This window comes from Calliphora vicina, chromosome 5 (genome assembly GCF_958450345.1).
Source record: "Calliphora vicina chromosome 5, idCalVici1.1, whole genome shotgun sequence".
NCBI classification, from domain to species: domain Eukaryota; kingdom Metazoa; phylum Arthropoda; class Insecta; order Diptera; family Calliphoridae; genus Calliphora; species Calliphora vicina.
The window spans coordinates 110,242,338-110,258,978 of NC_088784.1; the positions used below are offsets into that span (position 1 = coordinate 110,242,338).

At 28.8% G+C, this 16,641-nt stretch overlaps 1 protein-coding gene across 3 annotated transcripts in view; it reads right to left on the reverse strand.

The window, feature by feature from the left end:
* Positions 1-16,641, reverse strand: part of Pka-R2 (cAMP-dependent protein kinase type II regulatory subunit) — a 73,467-nt gene that overhangs the window by 35,365 nt on the left and 21,461 nt on the right. The gene's annotated exons all lie outside the window — the stretch shown is intronic.

Consider the following 16,641-nt stretch of genomic DNA (forward strand, 5'->3'; position numbering starts at 1 on the left):
GAATTCTTCCGGCTCGGTTGCTATTTAAAATCCACAAAATCGGCCCACAAATGGCCGGGACAACCTCGATTCTTGGCCTATTTTTGATCTATATCCGGATTACTAAGTCATTAATATAGACAATATGGATATCTAATGATATATATTTTAAAGTTCCTTTTAATGATGTAAGGCTATAGTAAGTTGGACCTACAATGGGTCAAAATCGGGAAAATATTTTTTAACCCAAATTTTTTTTCATCAAAATTTTTTTTTAAAAATTAAAAACAATTTCGAAAAAAAAATTATAAACAATTAACCGTTCTCTGTCTTTGGCCTCTAAATTTTTAGCAGAGTTACTGTCAGGAACTTTTCGTACCAAATAGTCCGAGTACTTAGCTAGTCATACTGCTTTCCTACCGGATGTGTTGGGACCTCTTTTGAATATGCTTTCTAATTATTGCCTTAAGAACATCATGTAGACCATTCCATCTACTTGAATCTGGTTTTCTATCAACATTTTCTAATCAGTTTGACGGCAGACCATTGATTGATTGGCCAACTTTTTTTAGTACCAAGTTGGGTTTTGTTGAAAATATTTAATAATTTTTGTACGCACTTTTTCCCCAGATTTAATCAGATTAACAAGAACTGACATACTTTTCAAATGTAACATGATTACAAAAATCAAATAATACTTGGGTTAAAAGTTTTAAGGAAAAACGTTTGTTAAAGTTTTTTCAATCTCAGTCCTTAGTATATTTGCCACAACAATATCGTAAGCTCATGTCTTTTCTCTAAGTGTATTGTTATTGTTTTGTCAACCTACTGTCATTTATCTTAAATACAAAGGCATTACGTATTTCACGAGTAAGTAGTTCAGTGATAGAAATGCCAACACTATTTTATTTTATTTTATTTTATTATATATTTTGTTTCTATAGAAACTTCTAATCACTGTATCCACACCCTTGTCAAATAAATCATTTTCTAATAAAGGTAATTTTGAAAACGTTACTGCTGCTGTTGTTGTTATTATTGTTAGTTTGATTCACTACTATTTGTTTCTATTAACCTCATGATTTTAATTGTTTTGTGCTTTTAAATGTTTCTATAATTTATTTTCCAAGTAATTTAAGTTTAACGTAAAATGACAACATTTCAACATTTGATTAATAGGTAAAATTTTCAGCAATTCACTAAATATACTTATATATTTTTGAAGTATTTTTAGAATTCATACATAGCAAGAAAAACGAGTAATAAAAATATTTTCAAGTACTATATCGTTAAAGATATTTGCACAAGTATGTTTATTTGATATTTCTAAATAATTTTAATGAGTTTTAAAAATAAATTTAACAACTTAAAATAAATAACAAATACAACAAACATTATCAAGTAAAATAAATGATAAATAACAAAATAAACTTAAACACCCCTCCCTAATAAACCAAAAAATGTAGACAGAAACATATTTTCACAGCGAAATACAAATATAAATTTCAATAAGTGGGTGTGAAAAAATTACAACAAATCTCGTTTAAAAGGTATGAAGAAAGAACAACAACATAAACGCTAACACAACATTAATTAACATTTGTGAAATTTACACTTTATTAAAAGCTAATAAACTGCATTTTAATGAATGTGGATTTATTCAAATTGTCTCTCGCTCAACAAACGATTACAATCAAGTTTCATTCGTATGTATGTAAATTTATTACAATGACAAATATTACAAATACAATAAATACTAGACTAGACTATGGTTTATGGATTAAACAGATAGACAGCTAGTTAGACAGTCAGACAAACGGATGATAATATCAACATTTAATATCCACATTATATTTAAACGATTTATTATTATTATTCATCACGTGACATTAATTTGATAGACTTAAAATTAACAAGATTCAACACACAGATAAACAAAGTTGTAACTGTTCTCATTGTACCTATAAGTTGTTAATAGTTAGTTACACCGTTTCCCATTAAATAACCGGCAACTCAAGATGATATTTTGCCCGAATCTGAAAATGTTATACTCAGTCATAAATGTTTGTCGCAAACGACTTTAACTAAAAGTCGTTTGAATAATAATTTCGTTCCACCAATCTGTTGGTACATATAATTACATGATTGTATATGGTTTGCAATATGCTTGATTTTGAACAATGTTATGTAAATAACTATAGGTGAACAAAATTTAAAAAAAGAAAATTTTTTTTCCCAATTTTTTTCAATTTATTAATGAAACAAATTTTAAGACAAAAATATTTTTTTTGTTAAAAAAAATCGAGTTAAAAAATATTTTTCCCGAATTTTACCCATTGTAGGTCTGACTTACTATGGCGTTATTTACAAAGGTCTTTGAAATATCTATCATTAGATATTCATATTGTCTATAGTAATGACTTAGTAACCCATATACATATATCTGTGGTCACAAGCAATAACCGCCTAATTCAAAAAACATGTTTTTGAGAAAAAGCTATTTATAGTTATAAAAGCGATTCTGAAAAAAATAAAAGATTGCATTAGAAAAAGTAGAATGCAGAATCAAAGATTCTTACCCCCACAATGCTAAAATGAAAAATTATAACAAAAGCTTTATTTATTAGAGAAATATTTAATAAAAACAAATATCATCGCTTAATGCAACTCAGAAATACTAAATTGAAAGTGCTAATGTCTGATTAGGCGTTTGTTGAAAATAAGTGTTTTGATTGTTGCTTGTCATATGTTGAGTTAAGCTGTTATTACATATTTAAATATTGACATGTCAAGTAATTAAGCCAATTTGCAATAATCGCTTATCCTTAGTTTGGCTCTTATAACAGCACTCTTATTTATGAAAATTTATTTTGTGAAAAATAACAATAACAACTAAAGTCATTATAAGCTATTTAAACAAATAAAATATAATTGAATGTTTTCTTAAGTATATTTTGGCGCTTATTGTAAATGCGATAGTCCTCCTTAGGACTTAAGCCAATATGTTTCTAATTAATAACTTTTTAAATAAGAAAGTTAGGAAGGTAGGGATTTCACGTATACATACAGTTCTATGAATAGAATAATGTAGCATATATAACTCAAATCTTTCTTAAGTCGACTTAGGTGGTTATTGCTTATGACCACAGATATATAAACAAGTAAGAGAGCTATATTCGGCTGTGCCTTCACCACCCTTCACCAAATTATACTTCAAAATAAAAATTTTAAATATTTTTAGGTAAACAATGTTTTTTTTAATTTTTGAAAAAAAAAAATTTCGAATTGTTTTCAAATTTTTTTTTTTTTAAATTGTTTAAATTTTAATTTTTTTTTTAAATTCATAATTTTTTTTTTAAATTCATAATTTTTTTTTTGTTTTTTCTATTTAGAGAAAAAAACTTTTGGGTTATAAATTTTCCGATTTTGACCCATTGTAGGTCCAACTTACTTATATACGTCGTTGCAAAGGTCTTTGAAATACCTATCATTAGATATTCATATTGTCTATATTAATGACTTAGTAATCCAGATATAGGTCAAAAATAGGTCAAAAACTAACAGACACACGGACATGGCTTAATCTCCTTAAACTCCGGGTCGGAAAATTATATTGTGGAAATTACAAACGGAATGACAAACTTATATATACGAAGGTGAAGGGTATAAAAATTGGTTAATGGATACACAAATAATTGTGTATCTTTTTGTTAGTAAAATTTATTATTTTTCATAAATCATAAATATGTAATATACAAGGGTGGGTCAATAAGTTCGCGACCTTTTGAATTTCCCGGCTCTTAACTGAAAAGACAATACTGCTCCTGTCAGTTGACTCCTGTCAAAATTGGAATAAGCTGCGTCATTTAGTTTGTTTTGACAGCCATTGATGACAAACTACCTCGTGACTTGAGGAGAAAATGGAAAAAATTTAAACATTATTTTTTTGCTGAAAAAACCATCACTAAAATCAAGGCTAAGATTGATAAATACTATTGGAACTCTGCACCATCAATTTCAATGGTAATAAAGTTCTGGACGTCCTGTTGACGTATCTACACCCGAAACAATTGAAAAAAAATCACGATATGGAGTTGGAGAAACGTTGTACAAAGTGCGCAGAGCTCAAAGAAGACTATGTTGAAGAATAAAATAATTTTGTATCCAAAAACCTGTGTTTCATTCAAAAAGGCACTGTTTTTTTAATCTACCCTCATATCAATAATTTATTCTCTACTACTTTATTCAAATTCAGATTTAAAAAAATTTTTCTAATTTATGTTTTTGTGATTTTATTTAAAGGTCAGACTTTAATTTGTCTATAAACATATTTCAAATGTCAAAAAATACGTTATAAATAATTCTATGATACAGGGATGGAGCTACAAATGATCGTTAATTACCGATTTATATATACCCTTCTCACGAAGGTGAATGGTTGAGTCCAACCATATTATGGTTGGATTCAACCATAATATGGTTGGACTCAACCATAATATGGTTGGACTCAACCATAATATGGTTGGACTCAACCATGATACGGTTGGACTCAACCATAATATGGTTGGACTCAACCATGATACGGTTGGACTCAACCATAATATGGTTGGACTCAACCATAATATGGTTGGACTCAACCATAATATGGTTGGACTCAACCATAATATGGTTGAACTCAACCATAATATGGTTGGACTCAACCATAATATGGTTGGACTCAACCATAATATGGTTGGACTCAACCATAATATGGTTAATACATAATATGGTACACCAACCATATTATGGTTGGGATCTACCATAATATGGTTGGTATAAACCATTTCTTTAGTAGAAATTTATAACCGATTATGGCCAATAAGGCTAGGTTGTTGAAAATAAATAAAAACAAAAAAAATCCTATCATAATATGACGCCGTTCGATTATGGTCACCACAACCATGTTTTTTTCTATTCGTGTTTGCTCTTAAAGTTTGGCTATTTCGATAAATTTTGGCACAATTTTTGAGTGAAAATTAAAAAATATACATATATTTATATATACATTTCATATATACATTTCTATAGCGTTTATAGTTTATAATAAAATGACAACAGTAACAATTTTATTATTAATGACTTGAAACAAGGTTTCCGTTTAGTTTTATTGTCAATAATGGAATACAAAATATAGAGCAAGTGTCAGATCTGATAAACACAAAATCGTTTTACAATCATCAACTCTCAATGAGAAAAATATGTACAGTACATTGGGAACAAAAGATTTTGAAATTGCAAACAAATTTCCATTAACCCATTAAACACGTTCAAAGTGTATGCATTTCAAATCACTTAATAACTTTATTATTTTTCCAATAGAAACTGATTGTATGCAAACTTGTTTTGCTTTAATTACTGTGAAAATGAAAACGTGTTCATTATAAGCGGAGATTCTATTGTGTAGCAGTTTTACGACTTAAAATTAGCATTTGAATGGTTTTAGCATTTGTTTGGGTTTTTGTTGTATTTGTTTACACAACTCAAAATTCAGCCATAAAATGGTTATGTGTCAAACAAAAGTATGTAGGTGTCAAAAGTGTGACAACTTTGTTCCCAAATTTATTTCCATGTTGCTATTTATTACTCATTAAATGCTATTGTGCTTGCAATGGAAATTGATTTTTATATTGTATATTTTGTTAAGGTTGTATTGTTAAAAATATTCTATTGAATAGAAAACTAGGATCAAAGATGAAATTTTGTATTTTAAAATTATCTTCTTTATTTATAATGAAATTTATGTTTTATTAATGATATGTGTCTTTAAACTTTTGAAAAATTCAAATTTTATTATGAACTGTTGATATTTTGACGCCAAGAACGAATCAAGCCAATGTCGGATAATCTGTTCCAAAGTGAAGTGTATTCCAGAGAGAGCGTTATTCATCGATTGAAACAAATAGTAGTCGGACGGGGTACGGTCTGGACTATAAAGCGGGTGAGGCAAAACTTTCCTACCACTTCATTCTAAATATTTTTTAACAGGTATTGCAACATGTGGTCGAGCGTTGTCATAATGGAATATTACAGTTCATGTCTGGTAGCATATTCTGGTAGTCAGTTGCGTTCGTTGCAGGTTCCCTGTGATGGTCTGGTCAGAATTAAGCAGCTCATAATATATAGGACCCTTTTGCTCCCACCAAATACAGGGAATTATCTTAGCACCATGGATATTTGGCTTTGATGTCGACTGTGCAGACAAGCAAAAATCTTCGCAATTTGTGTTTGCTTTAAAAAATATATGTACATCGACAATCATTTAATTAAAAAATATTAACCAAAACAAATATATTTAACAATAAAGTTGCTTTAATTTATGATTACATAGAACATAGTATATTTGCCGCAACCACAACGTAACCATGGTATTATCTCTGCGGGCAGTTTGTGGCGCAAGCACTTGCATGTCTGTGTCGATAAATAAAAATGTTTAATGGAAATAGTATTAAAGACTTCTTTTGAAAGGAAATGTCATTGACACAACTATTGTTAAATGATGATGATAAGCGATTAATTTTTAAATATCTACCCTCCAACACTTAACGTCTAACAAATGCTTTTCCATTTGCTGCATTTCCTGCTGATAGTTTTATAATATTTTTCTCGATAATATGTATTACGTGATCGCCAAATAACACATTAATAATATACAACCAATAAATGTTTAAGACCGCAAGAACAATAATTATATAATAACAACTTAAGTAATATGTAGTTGTTACATGTTTTTATTTAGTTGTGTCTATTTGTTTTTCAACGCTGATGGCCATAAAAATATTAATTTTTTGGCACCATTTTGTTGCCACTTGAAAAAAGTTTATAGAAACAACAAGTTTACAGTAAAGAAAAGACCAGCGACGTGCTCATGTTTAAAGTCATATCGATTTTTAGTGGTTACTCAAAAATAAAAAATAAAAAAAAGTTTGTGTGTTTCTTACATTTTTATGTTTGGTCACACAATTGTAATAATCATTAAAAATGCAAGTGAGAACCTACTTACGTAGGCAATCAGTCACTCAGTGAAACTGACAGACAGACAGGCAGGCAGGCAGGGGGAGGCACATAGGCATTCGGACGAGGTGTTGCTATTGCTGCTGTCTTAATTTTCAATTTTACTTTTGCGTCTACGATGAATAAATATTTAGTATTTGTAAAAGCTATGAAAGTATGTAAGACTACGAGTAAATGTAAATATGTACATAGATACATATATGTATATGTATTTGTTTAAAACTAGAAATGTTAAAATAAAAATCAGCAAGCAACTGAGCAGATACAGAGCAAACAAACAACACCAACAGTAGCAACAGCAGCTGCTGCAGTCGTAGCAGTAGAAGTATTAGCCAAAATATATTGAAATACAGACTTGCAGGTAGCCAGCCAGCCAGCCACTGTGTCAGTTAGTTCGGCAGTTAATTCGTCATTTTGTTGTCGTACATATTTATTTATAAGTAGTACAACACGCAGACACACAGCCTTAAAGTGGTCGGTATTATGGGTCAAGGTGGTTTGGCTTATAAGTAGTAAGTAGTACGACGAACACGAAATGCGAATGCAAAATGAAAATAAAAAATCAACAAAACCAGATACGACTCAAATAGAATTATAAAAAAAACGTACGAGTATTTATTGCAATCCCTTTTTGTGAAAATATAAATAGCATAAATAAACTGTTGTGTAAATAGCTAAAATTATAATAAACGTAACAAGTTACTGCAATTAATATGCAATTAGAGAAATTCTCGTACATTTTATAACAATTGTTATACTATTTCCACTGGTGAACAAAACCAAAAAATAGAAAATGTTCTATTATGTGCCGATAACAACCAAAAATTGAGCATGTTTATAAAAAATCCGAATATTCGACACAATCAGCTGGGTTAAATATTAATTTAAATTAGGTTGGACGAACTGATATCGTAAAGCCTTTATATAACAGATCCGCGTGTTTTAAACTTCATCTCAGTGAAATCGTCATTAAATATAAAAACATGGTTGCGGGGATCATAAACAATAGTTGTTGTGAAAAAATTATATTAATACACAGAACTGCTCCTGGGGCTCATGCGCCCTGTAATTTTTCATGGAGGCCGAAACCAACTCATCCGTCAGGAACACCCCATCAGCTTACAAGATATTTATTTGATGTTTATATGTAAAGTACATTTTATATATTGGGTGTAGGACTGAAAAATGCGAGTAGTACAATAGATGGCGTATATTTTGAACGCGGTTTTTTTGTTTTAATAACTTATATGTCATTTTGAAGGGTACATATCCGTCATTTATTCTCAGTTAGTTGTTCAACATTATAGTGCCAACAAAGCGTCATATACGGGAAGTTTTGCTTTAATTTGAAAAAAAGTGCTGCTGAAGCACACCGATTGCTTACCAAATGGTAAATGAAGATAAAGATCGCCCAGGCCAGCCAAAAAAAGTTTAAAGACCAAGACTAGGAGACATTACTTCATGAAGATTGTTGCTAAACTCAACAAGTGCTTGCAAATCATTGGGAGCTACTCAACCAGCAAAACGTTTGAGAGCAGCAGGATTTATCCAAAAGCAGGGAAATTGGTTACCATAAGAATTGAAGCCTTACAAAAGAAAATCAGTTTTGCACCAAATCATTACGATAACCCGAAGCGTAAGAGATTTTTATGTGAAGCCTGGTCAACCAGCCGAATCGATAACAAAACCAAATATCCATGGCGCTTTGGTAATGTTCTGTATTTAGTGGGAGCAAATGATTCCTATATAATATGAACTGTTTAAATCTGACCAGACCATCACTGGGAACCTGTAACGAATGTATATGATTCGAGCGTTGTCCGAAAAATGTCCGGAATATATGGCCAGATATGAAACTGAAATATGCCATCATGACAACGCTCGGCCACATGTTTCAATACCTGTTAAAAAGTATTAAGAATGAAGTGGTTGGGAAGTTTTGCTTTATAGTCCCGACCGTGCCCCGTCCGACTATTACTTGTTTCGATCGATGCAGAACGCTTTCTCTGGAATACTTTCTCTTCACTTTGGTGTAGAGTATATTGCCTTGATTCGGTCTTGGTCTCAATAGATGAGCATTTGTTTCGGCTTGGAATCCATATGGGCGAAAAAATATAAACCGTTCATATTCAATTTTTGAATTTAATTATTTGGTCAATTCACAAGGTCATATTGTCATAATGTCCTAATATTTCACAATGGTTTTTATTGTTTTTCGAGCAAAAAATGTCCTAAAATAATACTACTCTGTATGCTATGTTTATTGTGTTATCGTAACCAACCAGCAGAGACCTGCGCCGAAAGCCTAAGAGTCGGTTAAGCCAAGCTGCCGAGTCGTGATATATTAGGACATTATGATAATATGACTGATAAGAGACCTTGTGAATTGACCAATTATGTTTTAGGATAAGATGGTAGCGAAAACTAAGCGCCCATTTACAGAATATATATTGTTTTACTATAAGAGAAAAATCTGTCACGTATTTATTTATTATAAAATCATCCAAAGATTGTTATTATTTAAATATGACGAGTTGTAAAGGAACAATATTTTGTTTAGTGTAAGAAATTAATAGAAAAAATAAATAAATTTTCGCATATTTTTAAATGTGCCTCAAAATTACTACCGTTTTATGTCACGTACGATATAAAATTATTTTACTCTATATTTTGGACAACAATGTTTCGAAAGTACTTATTACTTTTTTAAAATATAGTACCCTTTGAATGGAGACCAAATTATTTTAAAGATACTCTTATTTTTGCAAACTCTATTGCACTCCATTGGCTTACATATGTCACGTACGATGACATGGAATTACCCATATATTGCCAGAAAGATGGGCTAACAATGACCAATATTTTCAAAAAAAATTATGTTGTACAAATGTTTCAAAATAAAATCTAAAAATTTGAAAACATCCCGCATTTTTTTAGTTATACAGCCAATATATATAATCTAGATCCCGGAATAGCTATTGTCATGTCTATCTGCCTGTTGAAATAAACTTTTCAACAGCCCCAAAAATATCGATTATTCAGTTGCTATTTAAAATCGGGAAAATCCACCACTTTTTTAAAGTATACTTATAATAATAGAAGAAGATAAGGAAGAAGTGTTTGAGGTTTTTTTTTCTCCATATAATTTTGGATCAGTGTATTATTTTGTACACATAAAAAAGCTTTACAAATCCACATTATTTTACAAACATACACCAACATTAGTAAATATAAAGCAGCAGTAGGTGCAATAAATTTGAATTAAAATATAAATATAAATATATTTTAATGGGGGCAAATAATAGTCATAAAAATAATAATGAAAATAATATTAGCGACCGACTTAAATGAAAATTGGCAAATTATTGAACACAATTACCTATAATATAATTTCATACATACATATTTATCACAAATGTAAAATACAATAAATTGTATTAAAATAGAAATAAACTGTTTTCCAAACTGTTTTTTATCATGAAATCTCTTGTAAAAAATGCACTTTCCCAAATTTTTTAAAATTGTATAAAGTTTTAAGTTTCAGAAAAGCCTTTTTAGCCATTAACAAAAAATAACTTTTATTTTACAAAAAAATCAATGTTCATTAAAGGTTTAATTAATAAAGAAAGTTGAGCAAAAACTAGTCTAAGTAATTACACATATCCATGTACATACATCTATGAACATATATTTTTGCAAAATACAGTGCACTCGCGATAATATGAACATCCCAAAATATGAAACAAATTTTTACTTACATTGGCTACTCTAAAATATGAACTTTGTACTAAGTTCAAATAAATGTTTGAAATAAATTTTCTGAAGACCCGATATATCTTCGGGATCCAAATCTTCAATAATTCTGTCAGACATGCTTTCGAGAAGTTTCCTATTTAAAATCAGCAAAATCGGTCCACAAATGTCTGAGATATGAGGAAAAAACCAGGACAACCTCGATAGATATTTTAAAGACCTCTGCAACGACGTATATAAGACCATAGTAAGTTGGACCTTTTTTAACCAAAAACAAAATTTTTTTTTTAAATTTATAAAAAAAAAATTATGTATTTAAAACAAGAATTAAAAAAAATTGTTTAACCAAAAACAAAAAATTTTTTTTTTTAAATTTATAAAAAAAAAAATAAAATAATGAAAAAATTATTTTCCCAAAAAATGAAAAAAAAAAACAACTTTGGAAAAAAAAAATTTTGTTTACCTAAAAATATTTAAAATTTGTACTTTGAAGTACAATTTGGTGAAGGGTATATATAATTCGGCACAGCCGAATATAGCTCTTTTACTTGTTTATGGGAAACATGTTTGTAGATGGAAATTAGATGGTATTCGAAAATATGAACAATGTGAACGGGCCTGGTTTTAATTAGTTCATATTATCGAGAGTGCACTGTATTGCCATAGCAGCAATAGCGACTAAAAATTCGCATCAAAAACAAGCAACTTCAAAAATTCGTTGCCATATTTGAAGTGATAAAAAAACCACTACATAAACTTGTAGATACAAACAAATTGCACTCAGCGCTTACATCGTCATACGTGCATCAAAACTACCAACAACAAAAAATTTACTAAAACCGTGAGTGTGACAATTTGTGCATAAAAAAAACACTTAAAAACTTTGAAAATTTAATTAGAAGATGCAAGTGTATGCATGTGTTAAAAAATACACTCACATACTTACTCTCTCTCTAAAAACACACAGATTCCCGCTCAGTTGATGATAACCTGTGTGTGTTCATGTGCATTTTGAGTTTTAAGTCGGTATGAAATTGATAAAAATTAAATAAAACTTAAACTGAAACTTAAGACAGACAACATCATGTTAAAAACAAGAGAAATTGCCAAGTTTTATTTGGCAGACTTTTCAATTCAGAGCAGAGCCCAACACTCAAACCAAAGGACAACGAAACGAACATTTATACAAACTAGGTACCATAGAAATTTACTTACGTAGGAGCCAGTGATGATGGTGGCAGAGTATCACCAGCCGGACTGTCTATAGTTTGTGCTGATGCAGGATTTTCATTATCATCATTAAACATTTTTCTTTATATTCTATTCTATTATATTTTATTATATATCTTGCAAATAAGATTAGTATTGATTTGTTGCTTGCTTCTTTATTTCTTCTAAATTTGTCTGTGAGCCAAAATAGATTTTGGTGTTTTCGTTTAAGTTTATTAGAAAACTGTCAGAGTTTAGCACACATTTTCAAAAATCCAATTTTTCTTTAATGTTTCTATGTTTTGTTTGTTCTTACACTTAACAAAAAAAAATAAATATGAAATGTGTTTATAGCAAACTTTGACATACATTCAAATAAATTGAATTTATTTTTCAGACAAACACAATTTGCTCTAAAGGCTGGTGCAAATTGTTCATAAACTTGTATATTTTGAGCTTCACAAGGCTTCAATATAAATCACATCAATAATTACGAGGATATTTAGAAAAGTTTCTTTAAAATCTGTAAAATTAATTTCGTTTTATAAAAAGCTTATTTCTGGCAATGCCATCAGAGCATTGCCATAAATAACTTATGCAAGGACCAGTTTTGAAACGTTAAATATAACATTAGCAACGTAATGTTTCACTTAATGAATGATAACTATGATAACTATGAAATATTGATATATTTATAATCATAACATTTTTTTTTTTTAAACATACACAAACTGCGAAGCGTTTTACTTGTCTGCAGTTACACCCAGAGTCTCTGGCAGGAATCGAACCCGCAACCCTCAGATTAATAGTTCAGCACACTATCTACTTGTCTATCGGTCATGTTATATAATAGGTTTAAAAATAATTACATTGTGATTGAGGTGGAATCATAATATGATTGAACTCAATAATTTGTTCAAGGTTCGTATATGACCATATTACTTGTAATGTGTAGCATCTTAACCATAATTTAATGCCTCGTTATAATTATTTGTTTATTGGTAATCATAATATGATCATGTGTAATATGATTGGACTAGGGATGTACAATTAATGGAATAATCAAATATTCTGATTTATTTATTAATCGATTTATCAGCATTTCAGATTAATCAAAACTATGATTAAACAATTAGTAATAGAATTTTTATTTTTAAAGTTGAATATTTTTGTTCAAACCTAATAAATAAAAATTCTACTAATTTATTGGGTATACATTAGGGAGGCCCTTAATAAACGAAAGTGGGATTTTGGCCATTCTCACCCCCTTTGACCTTCACGATTTAAGGTTTAACGTTTTCCAATTTTAGTAAAACTTTCAGAGTATATTTAGAATTATCTGGACTATAATATTCTGAATAGGTTTTACTTGACATTCATAACAGTAAGGAAATAGAGCGCAGTCGCCAAAAAATGGGCAAATAATTTCTCGAAAATTTCAAAATTTAGACCGCAGCTACGGAAAAACTATAAGAGATATTTTCATAATTTTTTCACATTTTTATTCCCTATTATACTCTTAATAAATCCCAATGATATAATCAAAAAATTCTGAAATTTGTTTAACAAAATTTTTAAAAATTTGAAAATGGTGTTTTGAAACTGCCGTTAAAAAAATTAAATTTGTTTGTTCATACCTAAGCATAGGTTAATGGTATCCTACGAAGACAAAAACTCATATACAAGTGAATATAGTCATATTTTAAGTAAAAATGAGCTTTTATTTTAATATTTATCAAAATATGTTAATTTTGTTCCTACATTTCTTGTTCTCGTGAGACACGTTAATGGCCTGGCGAATTTTTAATAATTTTTAAATTTTTCGACCAATTTCTGTTTTTTATGTCTCATTAGAACGACAATTACGTACACATTTCTATTCTTTTAAATTAAATTGCAAAAGTAATTTTTTAATGGCAAAATTTTTACAAAAACTGAAAAAAATGCATATTTTCCCCTTGTAAATGCATCTCAAAACTTCAGAGGGCTTGCGGCACGTCTCTACGCCATCTATTGCGGGATTTGCAATAGATGGCGTATCTTTTGAACGCGGTTTTTGTTTTTTCGTACCATAAAAAATATTTTATAAAATCTGTCAAAACTTTTCCCAACTAATACATTAAAATAAATGAAAATATTTTTTCAATGAATGTAAATAAAAAAAAAATTTCAAAAAACCAAAAAAAGTTCAAAACCATGATACAACAACATGAGGTACACCCAGTAGAAAATAAATTCTCAATTATACAATTCTTGTAACGTCAAACAAAAGAAAATATAAAAAAATATGAAAAAAATCATAATTAAAGTTTGACGTTATAGGGCTAAATATTGAAAACTCTCCCTAGTGATTCTACCTTCTACAAGTATTGTATCATGGTTCAAAACAAAAAATCTTATTTTAAAATAATAAAACAAAATTTTAAATTATATTTGAAATTTGTTTTATGGTACGAAATTAATAATAATAGTCAACTTTATGGACTTAAAATCAACTTTAAGGCTTTTGTGGTTAGGCTGAAGGCTTTTTTATTACTAATACTTTTTTAGAGGTTTTTTTTGTACAAATGAATTAAATAAGTTCCAAACTAAATTCTTTGAAATATAAACAAATTTTAAACAAAAAAATAATGCAAAATCAGCAAAACAACAAAAAACCCTTCTCTGGTACTGTTATTTTACGAAGAATTTTGAAAATCTTCTACATGATTAAACCTAAATGAATTTAAACCAAAAGATACATTCACACGAAGTTATTCAATTTTGTATGAAATACAAACTGTGTTAAAAAAATGTTAAATATTCTGCATCAAATTACAAAATAATAAAAAAAAGTGTTTTGAAAATATGATCATGTGCTTATTTGTTGTTTATTGTTTATACTCGTTGTATGTGACACAAACATTAGAGACAACAACAGTTGGTCACATCAACTGACCTTCACAATTGTTGTAGATTGTTGCTGTTGTTGTTGCTGTTGGTGTTATTGCTATTTGGTTCACACTAAATTTATTATCGAAACAGCAGTTGTTTAAATTTGTATTTCATTTTTTTTTTATCTAAGTATTTTTTTTTGTTTAACACGTTGACGTAAATGACGTCTATAGACGTCGTGTCCGAGTGCAAATATATGCAAACGACGTCTATAACCGTTATAAATATTTAAAGTTATAAAACAATATTTTAATTATAAATCTGTGTGATTTAGCTTTCTACCAATTCCTTCAATACTATTTTAAAAGGAAAATATTACAGTTATATTATTTAATTTATTTTTAGATTTATGATTTTGTTGCTATAAGAGTACTTGTAGATTTTAATGACGTGCATAGACGTCAATAATTTATTTATTATTTTTAGCCTCTCTTTGAGTCTGACTTACTTTTGGACAATGTAAATGTTTGTTTATGGTTTTGTTGATAATTCTAACTGTATTTTTTTAAATATCAGTGAAGGTTTTAGTTATTACCTATTTGTGACGATATACATATTTGGGCATTGATAGATGCGATCGAATTATCTCGTATTATTCTTCTCCAAAAAAGAGTATCCGTTGGTAATAATTTTTCACATTTTAGACTTATGTGTTTGGAATTCGTATTACTTGTATAAAAAATTTCATAAAAATGTAAAGTTCCTTGAGTTTAGGGAATCTCTTGTAAAATCCCTTATAAGATTACCAAAACATATTTTAGATGGTAACCAGCTGATGTGTCATATGGCAGACCACAAAGGACATCCAACACATCTTTTTTAAAATTATCTGAACAACATTACATTGAGAAGATTCTGACACCAGAAAACTATAAAAGAACTAACACATTTTGCCGTTGCAGGAACTGCACAAAAAACAAATTCCGAAAAGAGACAAAATACAGGTGTAAAACATGTCCTGAAAAACCAGCTTTATGTCCCGAAAGCTTTGAGCCGTATCACTTACTTTATTGTTAGTAAACACATATCTGTATAAAATATACATAAATACTATCATAATCATATTAAACTTGTTAGTTTATTAAATTTAAATATGAATAGAAAGATATAGAACTGAACTTTTTATTTTTTATGTAAAGATGAAATAACTTTAATTAAAATTAATAAAAATCATGAATTTTTTCAGTTATTTCAAAAAAATATTTTTGAATACCAGGACGTCTAAAGCCGTAATTTGTATATCAGAGAAATGGTTATTATGAAAAACAAATGACGGCTATAGACGTCTAACTTTTTTTATTAAAAAATTTTAGAAAATGCAAAATTTTATCATAAAATTATGAAATCTTCATCTAACACCTTTAAAATTAAATAATAACCAAAAAAAGTTAAGTGTGTTTTTGGGTGGATTCGTCAATTTTGAGGTGAGCGTCAACGTGTTAATATATGAAAAATACTAAAATGATGTAATTTTAAAGTTGTTGTGTCTTTATACTCATGAAAAACATGAGTCTATAAAAAAAATAAAGCAACTTTATAAGACCTGTACAATTAAATAAACAAAAAATAAAATTATAAAAAAAATACAAAAAATTGTGCTTAAAACACGTTTAAGTCAGTCATTTTTCATTTTTCTTTTTTTGTTTATATTAGTTTTCTTATCAAGTTGCACTAAATTTTCAGTAGAAAACGATAAAAAATAAAACAGAAACAACA